The following is an 18,340-nucleotide window of genomic DNA, read 5'->3' as shown; positions in this document are numbered from 1 at the left end:
TCTAAGAACAGCTCCAGAGTGGAACTCAAAATTGAAAGCCAGACACACAAACTAAAAGCCATCAGTCATGGGGCTTCCCTGGTGGTGCAGTGGTTAAGAATCCACCTGCCAATGCAGGGGACACGGATTCGAGCCCTGGTCCGGGAAGATCCCACATGCCACAGAGCAACTAAGCCCATGCACCACAACTACTGAGCCTGTGCTCTGGAGCCCGCGAGCCACAACTACTGAGCCCACACGCCACAACTACTGAAGCCTGTGCACCTAGAGCCCGTGCTCCGCAACAAGAGAAGCCACCGCAGTGAGAAGCCCGCGCACCGCAACGAAGAGTAGCCCCCACTTGCCGCAACTAGAGAAAGCCCACGCGAAGCAACGAAGACCCAATGCAGCCATAAATTAATTAATTAATTAATTAATTAAATCTATTTTTAAAAAACTATAAGTCATTATGTCCTAAGCAAAGAAGCAGAATCAAGATACAGGGCAGCATGGTGAAAGCTCTAGGATATGTAGGTTCAACATAAGGGTACAGAGATTGGCCTCTGGAATCATAATGCTCAGGGTTTGGATTCCAGCTCTACCACTTAAGAGCCCTGTCACTTTAAATAAATTCCTTTATCTCCTTTTTTTTGTTGACCTTTATTGAGATATAACTGACATATAACATTGTATAAGTTTAAGGTGTACAATATAATGATTGAATATATGTACATATTACGAAATGATCACCACAATAAGGTGAGTTAACACGTCCATCACCTCACACAGTTACAATTTTTTGTGTGTGTGATGAGAGCTTTTAAGATCTACTCTCTTAGCAACTTTCAAATATACAATACGGCATTGTTAACTATAGTCACCAGGCTGTACATTAGATTAGATTTTGTATCCTGCAACTCTACTGAATTCGTTTATTAGTTCTAACAGTTTTTCAGTAGTGTCTTTAGGATTTTCTATTTAGAAGATCATGCCATCAACAAACAGAGACAATTTTACTTCTTCCTTTCCAATTCAGATGGCTTTTATTTCTTTTCTTGCCTGATTGCTCTAGCTAGGACTTGCAGTACTATATTGTATAGGAATGATGAGAGTGGGCACCCTTGTCTCGTTGCTGATCTTACAGGAATAGCTTTCAACCTTTCACCACTGAGTATGATGTTTGACATATGCCTATCAATAAATGTGGTACATCACATTCATAGAATGAAAGACAAAAATCATGATCTCAATACATGAAAAAAAAAAGCATCTGACAAAATTCAACATCCACTCATGATAAAAATTCTCAACAGGGACTTCCTTGGAGGTCCAGTGGTTAAGACTCCAGGCTTCTGGGCTTCCCTGGTGGCGCAGTGGTTAAGAATCAGCCTGCCAATGCAGGGGACACGGGTTCGAGCCCTGGTCTGGGAAGATCCCACATGCCGCGGAGCATCTAGGCCCGTGAGCCACAACTACTGAGCCTGCGCGTCTGGAGCTTGTGCTCCGCAACAGAAGAAGCCGCGACAGTGAGAGGCCCGCGCACCACGATGAAGAGTGGCCCCCACTCGCCTCAACTGGAGAAAGCCCTCGCACAGAAACGAAGACCCAACACAGCCAAAAATAAATAAATAAATTTATAAAAAAAAAAAAAAAGACTCCAGGCTTCCACTTCAGGGGGCACGGGTTCGACCCCTGGTCAGGGAACTAAGATCCCACATGCTGCTCTGTGCAGCCAAAAAAAAAAAACTCTCAACCCACTGGATAAAAAAGGAATGTATTTCAATATAAATAGGCCATACATGACAAGCCCTTTATCTCCTTAAGGCTCAGTTTCCTCATCTATAAAACAGGAGTGATGGTCATCATGTCATGATGATGATAATGATAATGATGATGATGATGATATGATAACTATGTTACAAGTAACCGTGCTTCACTGAATTGTTATCAAGGTTAGATAAGATAACATGAGGCACTTAGCACAAAACCTAGCATGTAGTAGACACTCAATAAATGCTAACAGTTATTTAGGTTATGAGTAAGAGGGCTATTAACAGCATCAAGTCAACTCAGATAAAATGGAGACATTATTTTCAACTACAAGCCTGTCCTATGTCTCTAGAATTGACTTCCATGAATCTAAACCCAATCAGAGCACAGTTTAAGGAGAACTTAAGAATTTTCCCCTTTCTATTGACCTGAGGGATAAACAGCACTAATAAGATTCTGCTATTTTTTAAGCCATTCTCAAATCTTTATCTGAATTTCAAATTGTGTTTAAGGTGCCCAGAGTCCAACAGTATGTGACACAGTTAACAAAGAAAATGAACTCAAGAGAGCTAAGTTAGAAAACCCCTACAGGTGTGAAGAGAGTCTTTTGCAAACCAAGAGATTAGGAATTTAATTCGTGCAAGTATGGAGGGGACTTCCAGTCATCTGTCTGGGAGAGCTTAGTGCAGATAAGAACTTAATTTGACTGAATGACCTAGACTTAATTCCACAAACATTCTCATTTCTGAAATGGGCCTAGAGCTTTACCTTTAAGTTGACATCCAAAAAAAAAAAAATCCTAGAAATAAAAGAATTAACTTAGTGACTCATAAAAAGTAAGACATTACTAGATATCTGTTAGGACTGAACAACATATGAACATATAACCAATGAAATGCCTCACAGAACAAGTTCATTCACAATCACAAGCAGTTAATTCCATTTCATACTTTTAAAACCTTTCTAGAACTGGTTTGCTTTTTAATCTTTACCTCCCCATTTACTAAGGTAAATCAGAGACCCAGGATGTAATTATATCAATTGCCTCTAAAAACAAAGACCAATACTGAAAGAACAAAGAGGACACTGCATAGTCTCTCAACACTTTTGTGGAAGCAGAGCCCAAAATCATGGCTTATGTTATTAGCGGACAAACTATGAAACAGAGTATATCACTACATGTAGCAAATAGCAAGTAGGCAGAGAATCAAGGCATAACAGTGCTACATCCATAAGATAATGTGTTACTTCATTTGTCCTAAAGACAACTCTAGAAATAATTCTGTTTATCTAATAAGAAAAGGCGTGACAATTTACTATATATAAACAACATAATCCTTCAAAGAATGTCAAAAATTAAAAGGCTATATTATCCAATAAGTTCTGTGATCTGGGAGAGAAAATGTACTAATCTTTAGTAAATGATACTTTCACATTAGAGATATTATCAAGAGGTGCTGTTTATCTAAACCCATTCAAGCTAACTATTTGATCTCTGCCTATGAGAAGTTTCATTTCTAGAAATTCAATTAAAACTTATCTATGATGTAGACTGGTATCATATGGAGATAAGTTTTATGAACCTCTGTAAGTTGAGGCATCTGATGTCACTGCATTATTAAAAGGAATGTTCTATTACTGCAGTAACACAGAAATTTAGAAATGGCATCCTAGGTAATTTTATCACACCATAACATAGAGAAAGTTCTATATTTTAAGATACACAGCTTTCAAAACCAAATCCTATAAATGAATATTCTATTGAAGTGTTAAATGCATTATTATCATTATAGGGTTTCCTTTGGAAACTAGATTTAATTGTAAGGTAATGTGTGATGTTTTGTCTTTTTCTGAGAAATTGGGTGGGTGATTAAATAAGTGAATTAGGGTGTGCAGTATACTTTTTTGGTTCCATAAACTTTATTAATGTTAAGTAACAAAATGCAGTATGAAAAAAAGAACACTTGTAAAATCAATACCGTGATACAAATTGCTTCAAGACAGAAAAATTGATTATTAGCTATAAAAGCCAGAGGGAAATTTCAGGCTTATGACAAGATGAAAACAGTAAAATAAATAAATAAATAAATTTATATTTGAAAACAAATCTAATCCCCATAGTTTCTCTCTCAAAAACATCAGAGAGAGAGACCGACTCACTCACAGGCCACATACCTGAAGTTGCTGTACCTGTCTTTTAAGATTGATTCTCTCAATACAAGGATGACTGTCTTTCCAATATTTCTTTTTCAACCTTAGAGTCTACAGAAATACCCACATAAGAAGAGGGGGGACATGCACACATCATAAATCACAGGGGACAGGTCAGCTTCACGCTTAGTCAATTCTTCATTCAACATGCTTTCCCAGTTCAAGGCAGCCTCATCTCCCGTGGGGAATTAATTGTCACTTAATCATCACGTGGATTACTGAGCTCTACTCTTTTACACCCAGCTTTGTAAGAGAACTGTTTTCCTTGTTTTCTTCCCACTTTTTTCAAATAGAAAAGTTAAGGGGAAAAAATACAATGATCACTAATATATCCTTCCCCCAGATTCAACATTTGTTAACAATTTGCCATGTCTACTTCATCTCTCTACACATACATAAATGTGTACGTTCTTTTGGTCATCCATTTGAAAGTTGCATAAATCATAACTCAACCCTAAAATCTCCAGCACGTAATTCTTAAGATTAACATCTCTTATATGATCACAAATTATTACCCACACAAGAAAATAAACAATAATTACATAATATTATCTAGTATTCAGTCTGTGTTCAAATTCAACCAACTGGTGAAAAGAGCATTTGTTTTAACTTCCCCCTTCAACCTAGACCCTGGATCCAATCTAAGTTCATACATCACAACTGGTAATTATGTCTCTTTAGCTTCCTTTAGGCTGGAGAATTGTCTCTCTCTCTCTCTCTCTCTCTCACTCACTCACACACACACACACACACACACACACACACAGAGTCTGCTTTTTATGACAATGACATTTTGAAAAGTTCCAGAAAATTGTCTTATTAAATGTCATGCATTTTGAACGTATGTGACTATTTTCCTCTTGGGGCATTTACCTTGTTTCTCTATCCCCTGTGTTTCCTAAAACCTTGAATTTGGTACAGGCTTGATTACAGTCAAGTTAAACACTTTTGCAAGAATACTTCACGGTGGTAATGTTCTCTCATCCATCTATACCTGTTGGGGGAATTCTTCTGTTTCTAAGGTAGAGCTTTGCTTTTTATTTTTCTCTCTCCTCCCCCGCAACCCCACCACCTTTTTGGACTACCTCTATGGATTAATGGATTGTTACCTATTCAAAATGTTAAAATCAATTAGAGTTATTATTCTTTCTTAAATACTCAAATTGCCCCACATTTGACAATTAGGAGCTTCTTTAAACTGCTGTTTTTAAAAACCTGAGTCTTAATACAGTATGATTAAAGTCATGTCTTTTTTTTTAAAGGCTTTTTCTCTACTGAAGAAGATCATCTACTCATTTATTCAAATTAATTCAAAAATATCTCTTAAGTATTTACCATGTGCCAGATGCTTTTTTAGGTGTTGGGGATATATTAATGAACAACAGAGTCCCTACTACCATGGGGCTTACATTATTATTATTTATGAAGACAAACACTAGAAGGAAAAATAATTATGTAATACATCAGATGGGGGTAAGTGCTTAGGAGAAAAATAAAGCAGTGTAGGGGATGAAGAATGATAAGAGAGTTGATATTTTAGAGTAGAGAGAGCCCCTCCAATGAGATAACATTAGGCAGAGACCCAAATGAAGTTGAGAGAGTCACTTGTAGCATCTGGAAGATGAGAAACCCAGGCCATGCGAACAGAGCAAAGGCCCTGCTTGGAGTGTTTCAGGATCAGCAAGAAGGCTGTGTGGCTGGAGTCCAGTGAGCTCGGGGTAATTGCAGGATATAAGATCAGAAAAGAATGGATCCTGACATCCGCCATATATAAGCTTATAAACATGATTTGTTTTGTTTTGTATTTTACCATAAAGTAACAATTTTTCAAGCAAGCGACTGAGCAAGGTTCTTGTAGTAGGTTGAAAGGTAGCCTTAAAAAAATATGAACATGGCCTAACTCCAGGAACTTATGAATGTGACCTTATTTGCAAAAAGGATATTTGCAGATATAATTAAGTTAAGGATCTTGAGATGAGCTCCATCCTGAATTATCTGGGTAGGCCCTAAATCTAATGACAACTGTCCTTACAAGACGCAGAAGATGAGAAGACAGAGAGAAGAGAAGGCCACGTGAAGATGGAGACAGAGACTGAAGTTATGCAACCACAAGCCATGGAACACCTCCCAGCAAGCTCCATTACAGAAACTGACAAACTGATTCTAAAATTTATATGGAAAAACAAAGGACCTGAATGATTTTTACAATGAACAAAGTTGGAGAACTCACACTATCTGACGCCAAGATTTACTGTAAAGTTAGAGTAATCAAGACAGTACATAACTGGGCTTCCCTGGTGGCGCAGTGGTTAAAAATCCGCCTGCCCATGCAGGGGACACGGGTTCGAGCCCTGGTCCGGGAAGATCCCACATGCTGCGGAGCAACTAAGCCCGTGCGCCACAACTACTGAGCCTGCGCTCTAGAGCCCGTGAGCCACAACTACTGAAGCCCGCGCACCTAGAGCCCGTGCTCTGCAACAAGAAGCCACTGCAATGAGAAGCCTGTGCACCGCAACAAAGAGTAGCCCCTGCTCGCCACAACTAGAGAAAGCCTGTGTGCAGCAACAAAGACCCAACGCAGCCAAAAATTTTTTAAAAAGACAGTACATTATTGACATAAAGACAGATATATACATCAAAGGAACAGAAATAGTATCCAGAAACAGACTCCCATATATTGTCAAGTGGTTTTCTACAAAGGTGTAGTGGATTGAATAGCGTGCCCCCAAAATTCATGGCCACCCAGAGCCTCAGAATGTGACCTTATTTGGAAATAGGGTCTTTGCAGATGTCATTAGTTAGGATGAAGTCATACTGGATTAGATGGGCCCTAAACCCAGTGACTGGTGTCCTTATAAGAGCACACAAAGAGGACACACACAGACACAGAGGAAGAAAGCCATGTGACAACAGAGGCAGAGAGTGGAATCATGCAACTAGCAATACAAACCAAAAATGCCATGAATTGCTGGGAAGCCACCAGAAGCTCAGAAGAGTCAAGGAAGGATTCTCCCCTATAATGTTTAGAGAAAGCCCTGCCAAACCTTGATTTCAGACTTCTAGCCTCCAAAACTGTGAGAAAAGGCATTTTTCTTTTAAGTCATCGAATTTGTGTTAATTTGTTAAGGCAGCCCTAGGAAACTAATACAGTTTTAGTTTGTTGTTGTTGTTTGGTTGGCTGGTTTTTATTGAGGTAAAATGAACAAAACATAAAGTTCACATGAGCACGAGTTTTATAGTCAGACTGGCCTGGGTTCCACTGCCTCCTCTCTCACTTCCTATACCTTCCAGAGCAAATTGCCAATCTGAAACTCATTTTCTTCCCTATGAAATGGGGATACAGTCTAACCGGCCTCGTGGCTATTAGGATTCCTTGACATAAAGCAGTGGCTCTCTACTTTAGCATGCATCAGAGTCATGCTCGTAGAGCTTGTGAAAACATCAATTGCTGGGTCCCACTCACAGAGTTTCTGATTCAGTGGGTCTGGGGTGAGGCCTAACACATGACATTGCTAACAAGTTCTAGCTGCTGCTCCTGAGACCACACTTGGAGGACCAATGCACACAGCCTAGGATAAAACAGATGTTCAAGAAATGCTCCTCTCTTCTTCCTCTACTCTTTCCTTTCCAGAAGTCAAACAGTCATTACCCTATGAAAAGAAAATATATTTGAATACATATTATGCAATCAATCCTTTAGCAAGAAATGTCCATCCCTAACACACCTACTGTGAGAGACTAGATATACAAAAGAACAAGAGGCAAACCATATATAAAAACAGAACTCTGGCCTACAACCTGCAGCAACAAGCCCAGGAAGCCAACCCGTTATCCACAGCAACCAGTGCAGGAACTCAGAATGCAGTCTCTAACAACCAGTCCAAGGAAGCCAAACAATAAATTGTGCAACCATCAGCCCCAAATGGCCAGGAGTTGATTAATAACTGACAGCTTCCCTCATTTTTGCCCCTACTTCAACTTAGGACCAACACAGAAAACCAAAAATGGTTTTACCCCTAACTAATCGCATAGGATGTCCTGCCTCTAATTAGCCTGCCTACAGCTTCCCCATACAAATAGTCTCCAATCCAGGCATACCTGAAGCCTCCCTTCTTTCCACTATCAAGGTTTCCCACTCTACTACCTGCCTTTGAATCTCTGACAATTCCAAGTGATGGTGGCTGATTCCCTTGCTACAGCAAGCCCTAAATGAATAGCCATTGGCTGTCCTCATTTGGATGGCCTTCATTTACTTCCACAACTAGGATAAAAGAAGTTAAGATCCTCATTTTATTTTTGTGGTGTTTTTGCTCTGTAACGTAAAAATTCCTTCTTCTAAGACAGTATGATATAATGGGGGGGGGAGAGGTGCTGCTTTGGAACCAGAGAGACCTGGGTTTCAAGATCTGACTCCTCTAGCTATGATCTTATAGAAATTCTATAATTTCTCTGAATATCAGTTTCCTCACCGATGTTCCCAACCGAGGCAACAATAACCACCTACTGCTTATCGTCCTAAAGAGAACACAAAGAGGAACAGTGCCTGGCACAGAATAAGTCCTCAGTGAAGTTGGATGCTTTGATTAGGCTACAGTTTTCAGCACGGAAACATTTAATCCTGTGATTCAATAAACCTGCTGCTATTAGGGTTGGGAGTTATTTTTTGTTTTGTTTTTAAGCTATGTTATTAGCAATACAGTGCCAAGTCCCTCATCTTAGAAAGTAAAGGACGGCATGGATGTGGTGTTCTGACTACAAATGACAGAAAACCAGCAAAACCAGTTAATGTAAAATCTCACAGACAGATCCGAAGTACATCTAGGACTGAAAAGGACTGAATGTGAACTAATAAATAACAACTCAAGAAACCAGGTTACTCTCTCAGGAAATGCTTTGTTTGATCATCCCTGTTTTTGTTTTTGTTTTTTTTTAATTTATTTCTTTCTTTTTGGCTGTGTTGGGTCTTTGCTGCTGCATGCCGGCTTTCTCTAGTTGCCACGAGCGGGGGCTTGCGGGGGCTCCTCTTCATTGTGGTACGTGGGCTTCTCATTGCAGTGGCTTCTCTTGTTGCAGGGCACGGGCTCTAGGCATGCGGGCTTCAGTAGTTGTGGCACGCGGGCTCAGTAGTTGTGGCTCGCGAGCTCTAGAGCGCAGGCTCAGTAGTTGTGGCGCACAGGCTTAGTTGCTCCACAGCATGTGGGATCTTCCCGGACCGGGGATCGAACCCGTGTCCCCTGCACTGGTAGGCGGATTCTTAACGACTGCGCCACCAGGGAAGCCCCGTTTTTCTTCTAACTGGTTTCCTCTGCTAATTCAGCCCACACACATGGCCCATAAAAATAGCCACCCCAAGATGGTAATGATCGATCTATAACTTGATAGGGATTCGGTTTAAACACATGTATGCGTTTGTCAAAACTCATCTAATGCTACACCTAAGACATACACATTTCACTGTATGTTTTAATCTCTTTTCATGTCTATCTCTCTCTCATCAAAAAGAAAATCATATTCAATTCTGAATCCCCAACACTAGTACAATGCCTAGCATGTAGCCAAATCTCAATAAACGTTTCATTATTAAACAAAGGAAGACAAACTTAAGAAATTGAGAAATTTTACTTATTGGAATTCATTCTGATATATGTTAAAAGTTCTCATTTTAATTAGTGATTACATCCTAATCAATTAATATAAACAGATTTAAATTTTACTTATTATAAAGAGAATTATATTTATAAGCAAACAATTAGCGACAATTACGGTGCAAACTGCTCTGGGTACATGACACTACCACCACCTAGTGGAAATAAATGTACACTACCATGATTGGAAACTTCAAGGAAGAAACAGAATTTCCAAACGGGTTGAGGGGCTGTGAGCAAACACATTTCAACCACATTCACCATGCACCTGCTAGGTTCTGGAAATTATGCCAGGTTCCATGAGGACAGGCATAGCTCATGTCTGTTTTGATCAATGCTGTATCACCAGAGTCAAGAAGAGTGACAAAGTACTTTGTTACCTTTTGGTAAATATTTGTAACTAGATTCTAAGATTAAAAGGAGACTGATTAAAAGGAGATATGATCTTCAGGAAAGGCATCTGAAGTTAATGACAATCTCAGTATATGCCAAAAATGCTTATGAAAAACTGTAAAGCCACTCCTGATTTTTAACCCATAGCAAAATAGCAGTAGATAATTTTTTCCTTAATATAACTGAAAAATACAAAATGCTCTCTCAGTCCATAACTTTCTAATGTTTCATTTGAAACATTGTTGAAATGCTAAACCAATGAAACATTAGAAACATTTCTGTTGAAGTCTAGAAGGAAGAAAGCTCATCATATTGATCTAGAAGTATTAGCCAATGCAAGGAAAAAAATGGTAAGTTTTTAATTTATCAAACATTTTTATGGTGATTGTGTCAGACACTGTTCTAAGTACTTTATAAATATTAAATTATTTAATTCATATACTCTTCATAACAATCCTATGAGGTAGTACTATTATTATCCCATTCTACAGATGGGGAGATCGAGGCACAGAGAACACAAGTAACTTGCCCAAAGCCACGCAGCTAGTAAGTTAGGGGAGATGAGATTACAATCCAAGCAGTAGTGGTTCTATGTTCTTCAACACTATGCTATATGAAACGATACTGCAAAGGAGAAAGCAAAAGCATCCATAAATACAGATGATACAACTGAAGCTAGAAAACCAAAAGGGAAAAAAGGTGAACTGCTGTTAGAAATGAGAATTTACTAGAGTAGTTGATTACAAAATCACGTAAAAAATCAATAGTATTCCTATATGTTAACAGTAAAAACTTAGAAAATACATTTTTTAACAAAGATGCCTTTTACACTACTGACCAAAAAAACACTAACTGAAAATAGGAAATATACAGTTCCTATTTGAATAAAAAATTACAACTTTGCTAGCTTATCCATGAGTATGAACTCCACATTTATAGGAAGTGAGGTATTCAAACGGCATGGACTGGCTCAGAGGGCTCCTCCAGCACTAGTTGTCAGAGTAGGAAGCAAACCAACCGGAGAAAGAACCACCCCTCCCCCACCTACCTGGATCAGGTGGTCACACGATCACAAGGGAAAAGTACATGAGCCTTGTCAAGTAATTTACTTATGCCCAATCTCTCAGACCAACCCATAAGAAATTTAATCCCTTGCTTTACCAGTCCAAGGGCATGGACGGGATATGGAGTACTTTTTCAGCAAAGTATCAGTAAACCTCAACTGTGTTCACACAACAGTCCACATTTTTATTACCTAAGTAAGCACCAAATCTCGGAACAAGGGGAGGGAGAGGGAATCGATGGAACCAGTAGATCTTCCCATTGGCTCCTATTCCATGAAAGACCTTGACTAAAGTTGCGCAGTTAATGCCTAGATGAAGGCAGTGGCTTCCGACCAGCTGACTCACATTAGGTTCTAAGTGAGGAAAAACTGTTCACAGGACAAAAATACAAATCCTGAATAAATATACAGAAACATGCTCCCCGGAAAGTAAGGATCATTCAAACATGAAATGAGTTGAGAGAAACTGGGGTTCTCTCTAGGACATATTTTTTGTAGGACAGATATGCAATCATAAAGAAACTGTCATGCACTGAGATGGGGAAAATGCTTTCACTGTCAAGGATAGCCCCATAACTAATCAGTCAGCTAAGCAACCAATCAATAATTTATTGAATTCCTACTATGTGCACAACTCTGCAGCAGTTATAATATTAAGTAAAATGTAAGATACAGTTCCATCAAAAGAAGTATTTATTAAAGGGGTGGGGAGACAGAATAAACACATGAAGAGAACAAAAGCAATACATGAAATGGATAAGGCAAACTAGTAATCGAAGAATTTCTCTCTCTGCTTTCCCACATATGTATTAGGAATAATAATACAAGAAGCAGTCAATCAGAACAGAATTTTATCTCCTCCAACTTTTAGAAGCTGAAAGGATTTGAAGCTTTTTAAACACACACAGGTAAATAATCCATAGCAACGGTAATAACTGATCAGAGATTATTGAAAACACACTAAAACCTCAAAGAAATCTCAGTAATGTTTATTCTCCTACCTCAACAAAGCATATTCACTAACTAATTTAATTAATCACTACAATATACACAAGCCACTGTGCTAGGCTCCTACTGAATGAGCCAAAATGAAACAGATGAAAATACTCAAAGAGTTCTTATATAAAGCAACAGGACTGGAAACAAGTTCTGAGGGCAGCTCTTTAACAATGAAAGAACTGGGACTGAAATTCTTGAGTCCGTAACTGAAAATAGCACATTTGACTGTCTGGTCACCTCTATTTATACTGCTAGGATAAAAACTGATGATGTGATTAAATCAATGTCCTCCCATCCTTACGATAACCTACTTTACAATACCACAAACTTATAATTGAGGAAGTGCAGGTGATAGTTCACATTAATTCAACAAATATGTACTGAGTCCTAATACTATGCTCAGTGCCTGAAATGTGAAGGTGAATAAGACATGGACCCGGTTTACTGTGTTTTTAAATAAAGATACAGTCAAGTCCAAGTCCTTGATCTACAAGAGCTCATGTTACACGAAGCAAAGGATTAATCTCAAAAATATACAAACAGCTCATGCAGCTCAATATCAAAAAACCAAACAACCCAATCCAAAAATGAGCAGAAGACCTAAATAGACATTTCTCTAAAGAAGACATACAGACGGCCAACAAACACATGAAAAGATGCTCAACATCACTAATTATTAGAGAAATGCAAATCAAAACTATAACGAGGTATCACCTCACACCGGTCAGAATGGCCATCATCAAAAAATCTACAAACAATAAATGCTGGAGAGGGTGTGGAGAAAAGGGAACCCTCTTGCACTGTTGATGGGAATGTAAATTGATACAGCCACTATGGAGAACAGAATGGAGGTTCCTTAAAAAACTGAAAATAGAATTACCATACGACCCAGCAATCCCACTACTGTGCATATACCCTGAGAAAACCAGAATTCAAAAAGACACATGCATCCCAATGTTCACTGCAGCACTATTTACAATAGCCAGGACATGGAAGCAACCTAAATGTCCATCAACAGAGGAATGGATAAAGAAGATGTGGTACATATATACAATGAAATTACTCAGCCATAAAAAGGAATGAAATTGGGTCATTTGTAGAGACATGGATGGACCCAGAGACTGTCATACTGAGTGAAGTAAGTAAGAAAGAGAAAAACAAATATTGTATATTAACGCATATATGTGGAATCTGAAAAAATTAGTATAGACGATCTTATTTACAAAGCAGAAACAGAGACACAGACATAGAGAACAAACGTATGGATACCAGGCGGGGTGCGGTGGGATGAACTGGGAGATTGGGATTGACATGTATACACTATTGATACTATGTATAAAATAGATAACTAATGAGAACCTACTCTAGCACAAGGAATTCTACTCAATGCTCTGTGGTGACCCAAATGAGAAGGAAATCCAAAAAAGAGGGGATATATGTATACGTATAGTTGATTCACTTTACTGTACAGTATAAACTAACACAATATTGTCAAGCAACTATACTCCAAATAAAAAAAAACGATTAAAAAAAAACAAATGACTTAGAAGATACAAAGCAATACGTAAGAATAAAAAAAAAAAAGAACTCACGTTACAGAGTTCTTACTCTTCGCTGGGGAAAAAATGGTATGCCTTTAAAAAGTAAGGTTCCTTGAAACAGTCGTGTTTTTCCAATCATTAAGTGCCTAACCAAGAGGCTACAAAGCTGGAAAACCACTACACCTGACTTGTAATAAATGAACGGAATATGAATTGGAAATAAAATTAAATACCTCTAAAACTATAATGCTGTACTGGTTCAATGTAAAACCATGACATCCTACATCAAGAAATTTTATTTACACAAAATCTATTATGCAAAGCAATATATAAACAGCTAATATTTCACTGCGCTATTACCAAGTGTAAATTGGTTTCCAAGTAAGAAATGTGCACTACTAAAAGCTCTGGGAACACTAAGCCTCCAAATCCTGTAGAAAAGGCAGATACAACCTTGAGGCAAAAATGCTAGGAAGTGATAGAATACCTTCTTTACAATTTGCAGCTAGGTTATTACCCATGATAAATTGATAACCATTCATTAACTTTGAGAGCAACAGACAACTGGCAGGCTATTTCATGCCTCAAAGAATTTATGGCAAAAATGACAGGTGACTTTGAATTCAGAAAATAAAATGGATTCTTGGAAATTGTTACTTCTTTTAAATAAACTTGGAGGCAGATACAGGTATTTGCTACTGATAAGAATTAAAGGTCATGATTTTCCACATCAATGACAAAAAGATTAATGTTTATCATTTGCATCAGTCTGTCAATCAACAATATATACATGAATCAGGTATTTAAGGTATCAGGAGATAGACAATTCACTCTGGGTCATAAAAGGGAAGAATTAAGCAAAATACACATTAATAACAATCAAAACAGGGTACAAAAAAGACTTAGGAATTATGTTTGCAGATTCTCCTTGGCTGGCACATCCTTGCCACCTACCACAATGTTGGTGTTCCCTAATTAGGGTTTTTGTCTGGTTCTATTTTCTTCTAATTCTCCCTGTTCCCAAACTGATCTATAACCAAGGCATCAGCTATCACTTATATGCCACAATCTCCAGGATTAAAGTGATTGTCAACCCTGGCTGCACATTAGCATCACCCTAGCAGCTTTTAAAACATACCTCCCACTACTGGGCATATAACCTGAGAAAACTGTAATTCAAAAAGAGTCATGACATTGATGTATCCAGTCCTCTTCATCTTTTCCTCAGTCTTTTTCTATCAGAAATAATTCTGCAATGAAATCTTTTTGAAATTTTCTAAATGTGAGTTCCTAGAAGTGGGATCGTTTAGTCAATTGGCATATGTATTTGAAATGCTGATGTTTATAGTTATTGCGAAAATGCCATTCATGACTTGACCAAACTTACTACTTCCCTCACTTTGGAAAATACCTTTTTGACTACATTCCAAAACAAGTGCTTGGCAAACATTTATGTTATATGAAAATCTGATTAAAGAAATTGTTCTATTTGTATACTTTAATTACAAATAAATAAGTTGAATTTGGGTACCTAAAAAACAACAACAATAACAAAAAAGAGTCATGTACCACAATGTTCATTGCAGCACTATTTACAGTAGCCAGGACATGGAAGCAACCTAAGTGTCCATCGACAGATGAATGGATAAAGAAGATGTGGCACATATATACAATGGAATATTACTCAGCCATAAAAAGAAATGAAACTGAGTTATTTGTAGTGAGGTGGATGGACCTAGAGTCTGTCATTCAGAGTGAAGTTAAGTCAGAAAGAGAAAAGCAAATACCGTATTCTAACACATATATATGGAATCTAAAAAAAAAAAATTGGTTCTGAAGAACCTAGGGGGAGGGACAGGAATAAAGATGCAGACGTAGAGAATGGACTTGAGGACACGGGGAGGGGGAAGGGTAAGCTGAGAAGAAGTGAGAGAGTGGCATGGACATATATACACTACCAAATGTAAAACAGATAGCTAGTGGGAAGCAGCCGCATAGTACAGGGAGATCAGCTCGGTGCTTTGTGACCACCTAGAGGGGTGGGATAGGGAGGATGGGAGGGAGGCTCGAGAGGGAGGGGATATGGGGATATATGCATTCAATTTGTTATACAGCAGAAACTAACACAACAATGTAAAGCAATTATACTACAATAAAGATGTTTAATAAATAAATAAATAAATAAATAAATAAATAAATAAATAAATAAATAAATAAATAAGACCTACCTAGCTGGGTCCCTATCCCACATTAATTAAACTGGAATCTCTACGAGTAGCACCAGGTCATGGTTTTGTTGTTGTTTAGTTTCCCTAGCCGGCAGTCAAGGTCCAGACCTACTGCTCTTCTAGATCCATCACGCCACCCCTCCTGATGACCCTCACCTGAACATCCCACAGGCAACTCAAACTTGTCTCCTGTCTAACATACTCTTCCACCAGCACTAAGCTAGAGCATTTTCTTCTCTTCTTCCTTAACCGACCCCAGGAGCATTCAGCAGTCCTTCCTCCAAGCTTCCACAGAATTCTGTCCATGCCACCATTAAAGCATTTATCACCATTTATTGTAACTGACTGTCTATCACCCCCGTATAAGACTGGATTTTTTTTCATTTTAGCACCCAAAGCATCCACAAATGGGTGGTACCAGAGGATGAGTGATAGCCAAAAAGACTAACCCAGTTTTTATAGTCAGTTCTAAGAAGTAACTGCAAGACTGGAAGACAAGAGAAACGGCTAAGGGATGATTAACCAGGTAAAACACAGGGTGAAAGTCATGAAGGAGGACACAGAGGGAAGGGGATGGTACACCTGAGGCTCAGCTTTATTAGCCTCCACCCTGTACACTGAATGGACCAGACTGATTAAATCTGACCCTGTGCTGGAGCGAACAGTCTGAAAAGTCTAGCTCCCCAAAGTAGATCATATGTAAGTTCTTTTCACCCTCATTGCTATAGCCTTTAGGTGGAGCCTTCACTGTCTTCTGCCTACACTTTTAAAACAGCATCTTAATTCATGCCCATACTGCCCATCCCTTGCCACCCCAGGCTAAGACTGACCACAGAGTTACCTTTTAAAAAAGAAATCTCCTCCCATTACTCCTTCATTGGAAATTCTCATGTAGCTCTCAGAGAATGAAGTCCAAATTCTCTACCATCACCTTTGTAAGGCCTTTCTCAACCTGGCTGTAACTAATCTCTTCAGCTATTCTCCAACCATAATCAATGCTACATTCACACTTGATCAGCTCACAACTTAGTTCCTATACACAAGCTGTTCTTACAGTAAAAATGTCAACCCATTACCCACCCATTCCAAATTTTACAGATCCTGCAAAAATCAGCTCAAATGCTACCTCTTCAGTGAGGCTATAGCAGATGAACACATTCATTCTGATTTTTTCCAAAAGTTCTTCTGGAGGCCCTACTATTTGACAGCCACTGGTATAAACCAGTGGTACCGTGTTCAAACTTGAGTTATGACAGTTATAATGATGTATTAATAACACTAGTGATTTTATCTTCTCCATCAGTCTATGCATCTCTTGAAGATAAGAACCGTATTTTCTGGTCCAGCTCTTTTGTTTTTCTTACTTCGGTCCAAGAGAAGCCGAGCATGCCAGGTTATGTATGCCTAGTAAAGACTCCCTTGAGGTCAGTTCATAACTGTGGGGGGCCCTGGATCAGGCTACGAGGACTGATACTGGTCTGAGCCCACATGTAGAATACAAATAGTGAAAATGAAGAAGGGTTAAAGATCTTCATCCCAGATAAAAAGAACAGAGGTAAAAGTGACAAACAGGGCAGGCAGAGATGAAACTGAGGTATGGAAAAATTGAAGACTAATTTTGAACTAACATCATGAATACAGTTCATCAATTCATCACTTCACTGGAACAGGGCCATAATCTTCAAGGGGCAAAACCATTCTAAATACATTATATTAATCTCTGTAATCATCCTACAGCCTAACCTAGTAACTAGGAATGGATGCTGCAAAAATATGCTGAATTAATTAATACTTTTGCAAGCAATAATTACATACACATGTATACAGTGTGTCTTCATATGACCCAGAAGGTAAAACCAAAGACATTAGAAACACTAATTTTAGAGCAGGATGTTAGAAGAGATCTAATCTAAAACCAGTGACTTGAGATTACTAACATTCATCATACAATACATATCGAAAGACTAATTTATTCTACCGTATACAAGTCATATGCAATACAAAGGCTGGACCGAAATATAAAATCAGGAGCTTTGAACATAAACTGTCATGTGGACAGAGCATCAGAACAAACCATTCTGCAGTAAAACAAACAAACAAACAAACAAAAACCAAAGCAGTCAAGCAGAGAGAAGCAGAGGTGAAAAAATGCAGGATAACATGCCTGGGATCTTGAAGCCTTTCCAGACCCTAGCTTCAATCCCTCCCCATTCCCTAATTTCATGCCTCCCTGAAGGCAGAGATGCACCCCTGCCCTTCAGTTCTGTGAGACACCCTGAATCCTTTTAATATATTTGTCTTTGCTTAAGCTAGCTCGAACTGGTTCCTGTTACCTGAAAACAAGAAATCTTACACCAAACATTAAAACCACAAGTGCTTTGCCTCTGCTGCCTTGATTACATCCAAAAACTTCATTGCCAAAAACAACTACTCCTTTTATAACTCCTATTTCATTTCTTACTCATCTTTCCAACCACCAATGCATTCAATTAGCAACTAATGAGCACCTAC

The 18,340-nt window shown here is 38.5% G+C and overlaps 1 protein-coding gene across 1 annotated transcript in view; it reads right to left on the bottom strand.

Moving 5' to 3' along the window:
- The window catches only part of SMYD3 (SET and MYND domain containing 3), a 724,816-nt gene that overhangs the window by 635,980 nt on the left and 70,496 nt on the right, over nt 1–18,340 (bottom strand). The window lies entirely within an intron of this gene.

Source organism: Eubalaena glacialis, chromosome 3 (genome assembly GCF_028564815.1).
Source record: "Eubalaena glacialis isolate mEubGla1 chromosome 3, mEubGla1.1.hap2.+ XY, whole genome shotgun sequence".
Classification (NCBI taxonomy): domain Eukaryota; kingdom Metazoa; phylum Chordata; class Mammalia; order Artiodactyla; family Balaenidae; genus Eubalaena; species Eubalaena glacialis.
Note: the sequence above shows the minus strand (reverse complement) of the source record. Positions and strands in the feature narration are given on the sequence as shown.